Source organism: Bos indicus, chromosome 1 (genome assembly GCF_029378745.1).
Source record: "Bos indicus isolate NIAB-ARS_2022 breed Sahiwal x Tharparkar chromosome 1, NIAB-ARS_B.indTharparkar_mat_pri_1.0, whole genome shotgun sequence".
NCBI classification, from domain to species: domain Eukaryota; kingdom Metazoa; phylum Chordata; class Mammalia; order Artiodactyla; family Bovidae; genus Bos; species Bos indicus.
In genome coordinates, this window is record NC_091760.1 from 77,480,533 (window position 1) to 77,491,050 (window position 10,518).

Here is a 10,518-nt window from a genome sequence, read left to right on the forward strand (position 1 = left end):
GACCATATCCCTAGGCAGGTCGAGACAGGTTGACCTCCTGGGGTCCTGGACTGGTCTCCAGCATGACCCATGCTGGGTAGGATTGCTGCTGCTGCTGCTGCTAAGTCGCTTTAGTCGTGTCCGACTCTGTGTGACCCCTTAAGACAGCAGCCCACCAGGCTCCCCCATCCCTGGGATTCTCCAGGCAAGAATACTGGAGTGGGTTGCCATTTCTTTCTCCAACGCATGAAAGTGAAAAGTGAAAGTGAAGTCGCTCAGTCATGTCCAACTCTCAGCGACCCCACGGACTGCAGCCCACCAGGCTCCTCCGTCCATGGGATTTTCCAGGCAAGAGTACTGGAGTGGGGTGCCATTGACTTCTCCGGCTGGGTAGGATTAAGGGGTTGTAATTTTAACTCATTGCCAGTTTGTTCACTGCAGATGGGAATAGATATCACAATGTAAAGCAATCCAAGCCTCTGCCCTTATGCTGGGAACCTGCTGAAGCAGCCATAGCCTTATCCTTTTACTGCTCTAAGGGAATGTAAGTCACTGATTTCCTCCCATAGTCTTCCATAAAAGCAGGTTAGAATGTCTCCAATGGTAAACATTTCATTGTTATAGACACATTTTAGGCAATAACAGAAGTAATGACAAAGGAGTGGGTTATCTGGTCCTGTTAGGGGCATTAAGAGTATTTTAATAATAAGCGGGGTGGAACAATGTTGCCCACAAGGGAGCAGGGTCCTGGTTGTAGTAGTTAGTAAGAGGCTTAAGAACAAATTGATAAGAGGCAACAGACCAGATGTTTCATAAAAGTGGAGTGGAGATTTGATCCGGGGGTATGTTTGGAACTTTAGGAGAAGGGTGGTAAGGATTTGGGCCCAAATGGCCTGCAGGGCTAACTCCCAAAGTGGCAAACATTATCCCTGGAAGCCCAATTGCCTTTGATGGGATGCCAACAGATGGACCTCTAGCAGGCATTGTGTGCTTGTCACCAGCCCTAGCCCATCCACTGAGAGATGCTGTTGTTGCACATGTTGTAGGAAACATGGAAGATGAAGGCCTGGATATCTAGAGGGATTGGATATTATACAGTATTTCCCTCCCAAGGGCCAACCATTTTCTGGTTGTCCATCCAGAAGATTGTAGAGGCAACATCGTGGGCCTGGATGGGGCTCAGGAAAAGAGGATGAAACAGGAGGGAAGGGGGCAGGGCACAACTTTTGAAACAATGACATAGCGCAAGAGCATAACATAAATCAATTAAAGTCAAATGGGTCCAAAATGACAAGTCAAATTCAACTAAACCTTGATCCCAAATCTGTAAGCTAAATGGTACACACCCAGAGGTGGCAGGACAGTTCCAAGGCACTGTCAAAATACAGAGGAGTGGGTGGTTCCCCAATGGTTGGGGTGATCCTCCCACTCAGCATATGAATTCACCTAGCTGGCAAAAACTAGCCACACCACATTCCACAGCCAAAGCACTTGCCCTCTGCAATGGCCCACACCCTGTGGAGTGTGCTTCTTTCTATATCAGAACAAATCCACCTCTTAGCTATTGCTATGCCTCTAACTGAATTTTTGCAATGAGACATCAGAGCCTGAGCTTCATTAGGTCCTGAAGCCAGGCACCATGGGTTTTGGCAGGCTCAAGTCCCGGGAGAGAGGAGCTGAAGGACAGGAGGAAAAAGCAGTGGGAAAAACGTGCCGAGGAATCCCCTTCACAACCAGCCAGAAAATCTGCTAAATACCTGACCTGTGCTCACAGTTTTCATTGACCTGATCCATGGCACAAAAAAGATTAAGGACAGAAGAACCCCCACCGGCTTGGTTAACAGCTATTAGAGTGCAGAGGATAGTGGAGCCGTCAGGACATACTGAGGATAGCCTCTCCAGAGTCCCTCAATTGCCCCCACTGCCGCCCACCTGTTTGTGGGGGGTTCGAGAAAACAAGAAACGAGAGATTATAAAGGAATTAAGATTTTGTTAGGCATATGTCCTTCCAGCCGTAGGAGCGAGGACCTCCGACTTTAACAGGTCTTCTGGAATCTGAGACTGAGCCACGTGAACTTCCTGCTGAGTTCATTTTTCGCTGTCCCAGTTTCCAGCACGCTGGGCTTCTTGTCTCTTCCCCTGCCCTGGGTTTTGTTCATGTTCAGCTTCCACTGTGGGAGCTTTTGCTAAGGTGGGCTCCTGCTGTGCTTGGCCTCCTCCTTGTGGGGGCCGTGCTGAGGTTGTTTCAGCCAGGTTAAATCTGAGAAATGGCACTATAGATGTCGGGGGAGTGTCTAATTTCCTTGGTTCTGTCTCATTGCAACAAAAATTTGAAGTGACAGATGGACCAGTGTTACAGCCCTCGGACGGACCAATGTCACAGCTCTGTGTTACAGCTCAGTTTTATTTAGAAAGTAAAGGAAAATACATCCTCAGGGTGTGAGGGCATGCCGACCCAAAAGACACGAAGATAAGAGGTTCCCCAGCTGAATTTTGCCTCCTCTTTTTATGTTTTTTCTCCTCCCCCTGGGCCTGCCCTATGTAAATTGGGCTAGCCAGGAGTGCTGTTTGTTTTACCTGAGGTCCTCACTCTGTTCCTCGGTCTTCCTTTGTTCTATTTTTGTGGGCTTTTCCCTTCCCATCCCTTCCCTTCTGCCATTCTGGACTCCTTTTTTCTATTCTGATTACCTAACATTGCCAATGCAGGAGACGTAAGAGACATGGGTTCGATCTCTGGGTTGGGAAGATCCTTTGGAGTAGGAAATGGCAACCCACTCCAGTATTCTTTGCCTGGAAAATCCAATGGATGGAGGAATGTGATGAGCTACAGTCTATAGAGTTGCAAAGATTTGGACATGACTCAAGGATTTATTTAAATTAACTTTAAATACACACAAGGATTTATTTTAAACAATCAGTGGGCCATTGCATGCTTACCTGATACCATATGAAATGCTTGTCACTTGTGACATGGCCAACAATATAGACTGATGTTACATTAGGAGAGTTAGATGAAGGGATGGGAATACCAGTGTCTTAAGGATACCAAAACATTACTGTGGTTCTTCTTTCTGGAGATAAGGGCTTTTAAAGGAGAGTTTGCAGTTGAAAGGAATATTTTGGTAAGCTGTGTAAGGAGCAACCAGTCAAGGAACACTCAGATAAGAATAGATGGTCACTAAAAAGGGTAAGTCTGTAACTACATGACTTCCATTTTGTTGTTTGAGGCTTAAGTGTTTGGGACTAAAACTGAACTACGTAAGGCAAGAGATTGTCTACTTTTTTACTATAATTCTGTTATCGTAAGGAGAGGATTCCATTGAGAATTGGTATATGCTCAGAACAGCCAATACTGGAATACTCCATGTGATTAAGCCTCCACTGTTTTTAGCCTGATTTTGGTTTTCCAAAGACACACTTTTTTCTTAGTTTCCTTCATTTTTGTTTTCTATGTTTTAGACAAGGTTTGCTGAGTCCTTCAGTTTTTTCTGTATTAACCAATTAGATTTTGTTTTTTTATTTACTAACTTGAAGCTTTTCCCTTTGCCAGTAAAATAAAGCCCCCTTCTGATTTCCTCCTCTAATCAATACTTCTTGCTACATAGTTTTAGAAAACAAAGGCATGGTATAATGTTGTTTCACTTTAGTAAAAGGAAAACAAACACTTGTAGCTAGAGTCTTTCCTCTCCTTCCCCTAACTCTCTAGCCTATATAGGCTTAGCTTTGCATACAAAAACTTAATTTAGAAAGTAGCAGAAATGTTTAAGGATTCCTACAACCCTCCTCAATTTTCTGCCAATATCCAAAATTTCCCCCAGCAAACTCAGGAAGACCCTAACGGGACACATCTATTTGGCTTCATTTTCCTTTATTTATGCAAAGGATGTATCACAAAACCATCCCCTTAACATCCAATTTCAATTGCAGTCCCTCCCTACTCAAGCATTGTTAACACATTTAATCCACAAGTTTTGTGGAAGCAGTGGAGTTTTTGTGAAGGAAACCTTATAGCACTTTGAATTTTTCAAAGGTCACCTAAACCCTGATTCAAATACAGATTATAGAAATTAAAGTTACAGTATTGTATTTGAACCATAGCAAATGCAGAGTGTGGATCTTGCATTTAGAGCCAGTTTAAAAGGACATTTTTCAGACAATTAGAACAAAATAGACATTGGGAAACAGATATTACTGAGTTGTTAATTGTTGATTTTGTTTGCTGGTGTTGTGGTCTTTATGAGTGAAATTATGTGATTTCTAAGATCTATTTTAAACAATCAAATAAATATTCTTATTTTCTTATTTAGCTCTGGAGACAGTCTCTCTGAATTTGAGCATATGTCCATTTTTCACTTATTATTACAACTTTTGCTTAGAGTATATTTTATTTTAAAAATATTACATTGATTAGACAATTGCATGCCAAAATTCAGCTACTCAAATTTGGATTTACCTATTTTTGATATACACAAAAACATTTTTACTTATTTTTATTTTATTTTAAAATCAACTCAGTTTCAAACTTAAATGTATTTAAATAAAAACTTTAAATTGCATAAGTGGAAACATGCTTTTTCAAATCCACATAAAAATGAGTAGGTTGCTGTAAAATAAAAATATTTAATGTACCACCTAAAAATATTTCAAATACTATTGCTATTAAGTACAATATAAAATATTTTGAGAAAATAAATACATGTTGTGAAATTGGAAATAGACCATAGCAGGGACCCCAAAACAAAACAAAACTCATAATTTCCATCTGCAGAAATAAATATTCAAACAATTAGTGATTATTTTAAAAACTTTATCAACTGTACTCAACTTAGTTAAGTAAATGAATATCAAAACAATGTATCATTTTTAACCATAAAAGTGGTAACAGTATTAAACATTGCAAATATCATGTGTTGTCAAGGCTGTGGGGAAATAAACATTTTTATATACCCCTGGGGGAAGTATGAATTAGCATAACATTTCTTGGAGGCCAATTTGGCTATGTGTATCAAAAATGATAATACATATTTTCATGGATTTGGTACTTCTACACACAAGGCAATTTTATAGTTATAATCCTACAAGAAGGCAACGATGTTTTCAAAAGCATATTCATTGTCACTGTGCTTAATAATAGGAAAAATGGCAGCAACAATGGAGATGATTAAGGGAACAAATAATGGTACGTATGAACAAAGAACTATGCAGCCATTAAAAAGAATGAGGTGATATGGAAAATGCTATTAAGGATGAAAAGTGAAAGTGAAAATCGCTCAGTCATGTCTGACTGTGATCCCATGTATATACAGTCCATGGAATTCTCCAAGCCACAGTACTGGACTGGGTAGCCGTTCCCTTCTCCAGGGAATCTTCCCAACCCAGGGATTGAACCCAGATCTCCTGCATTGCAGGGAGATTGCAAGATTATTTACCATTTGAGCCACTAGGGAAGCCCAAGAATTCTAGAGTGGGTATCTTACCCCTTCTTTCTGAACCAGGAATCGAACCAGGGTCTTCTGAATTGCAGGCGGATTCTTTACCAGCTGAGATACCAGAAAGCTCGTCAATAAGTATAGTTAACTATTAATTTTATTTTTAAACAGAAGATAAAGAATAGCAGTATAGTGTATACATTTTCAAAGGATTTATATATGCCATAAATTTCAAATCTTTTCTTTGTAAGGATAGAAGAAATACATGATAGTTATATGTCTTGGGAGAGAGATGGTGGGGGAAAACCATAAATGTGGGTAAAAGAGACATTGTTTAATATTAATATTCTGTATTGTTAAGTTTTGAAAAATCTTACCCATGTATAATTTTTCTCTATGTTAACAGACACTCTTTGGGTGTGAGGATAATTGGTGTTTTTATTTGTCTGATGTTTTATTCTTTATTCTTTTCTGTTTTAAACAAATAAAGATTATTTCAATAAAAATTTTAAGTAAAAAATCACCAGTTTTTTTTTAATGGAAACATAGGGTAACCAATGTTGGATTATGTATTATATTGTTTTCCAAATATATCACTGATTATCAGGGGCCAAAATTATTCACTTGGAAGTATTTAGTAGCTGAAAGTTGCAGAAACTGTTCTAAGAACATATTTTTTTACAAATAATTCCCAGTTTATCTCCTTAAAATGAAATTGGAACTATTCTTTCCAGCATGAAGATGTGGAGATAAAGAAACAAAACCAAAAAGGTAAAGTAATTGAAAATAAAATTTTAATAAAATTTATTAAAAAAAAAAAGATTGACGTGTAATGGAGAACATATGGTAAGAAGATTAATTTGGGAATCAAACTTATCTCTGTGATGGTGAAGTCTGCCTTAATAAGACTTTGCTCCATGTATACCTGTGATGGATTCATTTTGATATTTGGCAAAACTAATACAATTATGTAAAGTTTAAAAATAAAATAAAATTAAAAAAAAATAAAAATAAGAAAGCTATGGTACATATACACAATGGAGTATTACTCAGCCATTAAAAAGAATACATTTGAATCAGTCCTAATGAGGTGGATGAAACTGGAGCCTATTATACAGAGTGAAGTAAGCCAGAAGGAAAAACACCAATACAGTATACTAACACATATATATGGAATTTAGAAAGATGGTAACAATAACCCGGTGTACGAGACAGCAAAAGAGACACTGACGTATAGAACAGTCTTATGGACTCTGTGGGAGAGGGAGAGGATGGGAAGATTTGGGAGAATGGCATTGAAACATGTAAAATATCATGTATGAAACGAGATGCCAGTCCAGGTTCGATGCACGATACTGGATGCTTGGGGCTAGTGCACTGGGACGACCCAGAGGGATGGTATGGGGAGAGAGGAGGGAGGAGGGTTCAGGATGGGGAACACATGTATACCTGTGGCGGATTCATTTTGATATTTGGCAAAACTAATACAATTATGTAAAGTTTAAAAATAATAAAAAAAAAAAAGACTTTGCTCCATAGATGATGCTTCAAAGAGGCTGACTGTAGAAGGGAAGCCAGGATAGTTACTGGCAGAGTAACACTAGCACCTTATGACCTTGGATTGTGTTTCTAACGAGTGCTTTTTAGCAAATATCTTCATCTTCATTTTCTTTCTTGAAAGGGGGAAAAATACTATTTTCCTAGGGTTTTCATTTTAAAGTAATTTGTGAATTTCAAAACCACCTTATCCCAATTATGTTCTGAGGTCATGGAATTACAATGTTTAGCACAATAGCTCCCCTCTCTTGATTCTGTTTCTTTGTACACATTTTTCTCTTTACAAGAAATTATTTCCCTGCTATTTCTTTTCTTTGAAAATGCCTGTCATCTTCCTTTATGCAACTGAAATTTCCCTCTTCTCTGAAGTTTTCCCTGACTCCAAAAGTAGAAGCAGGGGTCACTTTTCCCATGACATTTCAGTCACAGCGACATTATGCAATTATTTTATTGTACTCTAAAGTTTCATTTTTTTTATGCCCGTGTCCCCTCTATGCCTTAGGCAGCTTTAAAACATAGAGATGGTCTTTCAATAAAACTGCACAAATGTGTGCATGACTAATGGAAGGAACAATTCAATGAACAAATAATTGCATACATTGGATACAAATTAAATAGTTTCTCCAGACTAGGGTATTATCATCATTCATTCACTCATTTACTCAAAAATATGCATTAATGACCTACAATGCATCAGGCACAGTGCCGGGAATACAGCAGTACACAAAGTAGGAAGTGTTGTGCTTTTTCAGAATTTGCAAACTTGCAAGACTGAGATACATATCAGGAAACTGCACTCAAAGTGAAGGGCAATGCGGGTAATGAAAACAGAGCCCTTGGGTGTTGGGGAACCTAGTCTATTGGAAGTCAGGGAGGCCTCCCTGAAAAAGTGATGTGTTCCTGGAGACAGGAAGGATGACAGGGATAAGAACTGGAAAGGGAAAAGTGGTTCTAGAGCTGAGGCAAGACAAGCATGTGGCTTTTGAGGCAAAGGCTGAAGTGCAGTTTGATTGGATGGTGGTAAGATATCATGGCATCTAAGATATCATGGCATCTGGTCCCATCTGGCAAATAGATGGGGAAACAATGGAAACAGTGAGAGACTGTATTATTTGGGTTCCAAAATCACGGCAGATGGTCACTGCAGCCATGAAATTAAAAGATTTTTAATTGCTTGCTCCCTGGAAGAAAAGTTATGACCAACCTAGACAGCATATTAAAAGTGGAGACATTACTTTGCCAACAAAGGTCCATTTAGTCAAAGCTATGGTTTTTCCAGTAGCCATGTGTGGATGTGAGAGTTGGACTATAAAGAAAGCTGAACACTGAAGAATTGATGTTTTTGAACTGTGGTGTTGGAGAAGACTCTTGAGAGTCCCTTGGACTGCAAGGAGATCCAATCAGTTCATCCTAAAGGAAATCAGTCCTGAATATTCATTGGAAGGACTGATGCTGAGGCTGAAACTCCAATCCTTTGGCCACCTGATGTGAAGAACTGACTCATTTGAAAAGATTCTGATGCTGGGAAAGATTGAAGGCAGGAGGAGAAGGGGATGACTGAGGATGAGATGGTTGGATGGCATCACCGACTCAATGAACATGAGTGTGAGCAAACCCTGGGAGATGGTGAAAGACAGGGAAGCTTGGCATGCTGCAGTCCATGGGGTCACAAAGAGTGGGACACGACTGAGCAACCGAACTGAAGAAAGGGAGAGAGTGTTCAAAGAATTAGGAGAGGTATCCAAGGACCAAGTTATGGCCAGCCTTTTAAAATCATGCTAAAATGTTTGTTATTTTATCCTAGAAACAATAGGAAGACCTGTAAGTAACATTATTGAATATGTATTTTTCAAAAGCTCCATCTGACTATAGTCTAAAGCATTGACAGGAGGAAGGGAAAGAGGAAGCTGACACAATCATCAAAGAGAGAAAAGATAATGAACTACATATTGATCATTATAATATCAGCATATCTGAAACGTTTAAAGTTTACAGTACTATAAACAAGGAAATTATATGGTGAAGGACATAATGAGACCTCTGTATAGTTGTATTGTCCAATCCCCCTGTGTGGAAATCATCTTTACTGTATCAAGAAAACACAACAGCTAGTTTACAAGAGCCCACACAGACCAAAGGCCTGTATCATTTACAGACCTTAAGCATTTAAGTATCATAATAATAATCACTATTATGGATTAAATTCTATGGATTACCATAGAATTAATGGTAATTTGTAGGTTGATAATGACACTTGAATATAAACAAATATTGAAAAACAATATTCATCACTTTTTGAACTATTAAAAGAAGGGTCATATCTTCTTACCTTTCCAGCAAAGACCTGACTTAATTATTAATGCCCCCCACTTTTACTTTCAAATTGTCCCTGTTTGGATGATAGATTACATATTATCTCACTAATAAACTAACTTTATTTTGTATTCATGAATTGGCAAATGAAGGGGAGGAATTTTAACCATTTATCCTGCCTTTTCAGAGTAACTCAAAGAAACTAAGGCTTATTTTACAAAAGAATTTTTACTACAGATGAAGATAGAATAGAATTAGAAAACCATCTTTCTACAAACTGTAAGCAATGTATTGACTCCAATAAAGATTATCAGTTTAAAAACTATTATTTTAAACTTATTATTATTGTTGATCAAGAATAGAATATTTCTGTAATTTCTGAAATAACACCACAATAATCACTTGTATTTGTCACTAAAGGAAAAACACATACAACTGAAGAGTGGAGGAACCAGATAAGCATCACCCTGATCCAGTGGACAACTTTAGCATAATTATGTCTAAATCAACCAGATATTAGGTCTCCAAATACACTTCACATCACCTACAGTATGTTTTAGAAACTATTTAACTTGATTTTATCAAAGCATTTTGATTTAAATTTCAATTTGCTGGAGATACAAGGTATAGAAAAACAAGCTAAATAACCACCAGAGACAATCCAGAAGAGAGAAAAAACTAGGAAAAAATGTTCAGCTTTTTTTTCTTTTAAGTAAATTAGGGAATGGTGAAAGAAAATGTAGCTTGATTAAAAGAGCCTTAAGTGGCATAACAACCAGAGGAAATGCAAATACTGATTTGCAGAAATCAGTAATACAGTTGAGAAACTTGGGTAAATTTAAACATGGATTGGGTGGGTGTTAGATAAGATGAAAAGTTATTGCTATGAAAAGACAATGATAATTAATGGAGGACAATTTGATTAAAAAGCCACACATATGGAATGCACTCTTAAAAAAGAAATACATTGTCTTTGTACATATATGCATAAACAGAATATCTGGAAGAATGTGCAGATGTTCAATAGGATTTTAGGAGTAGTGATATAGGCAGAGAGCATATGGTCCCACTATATTTTAGTAAGATAAAGTTTGGTTGTTTGTGCTTTCCAACTTTCTATTATACAATGCACACATATAACTTTGTTAATAACAAAAGGCTAATTTCAGTTTAAAATGTGATATTAAAGATTTTATAAATTTATAAATTTTTATTAAATCTTTTTTGTTTATAAATTTTT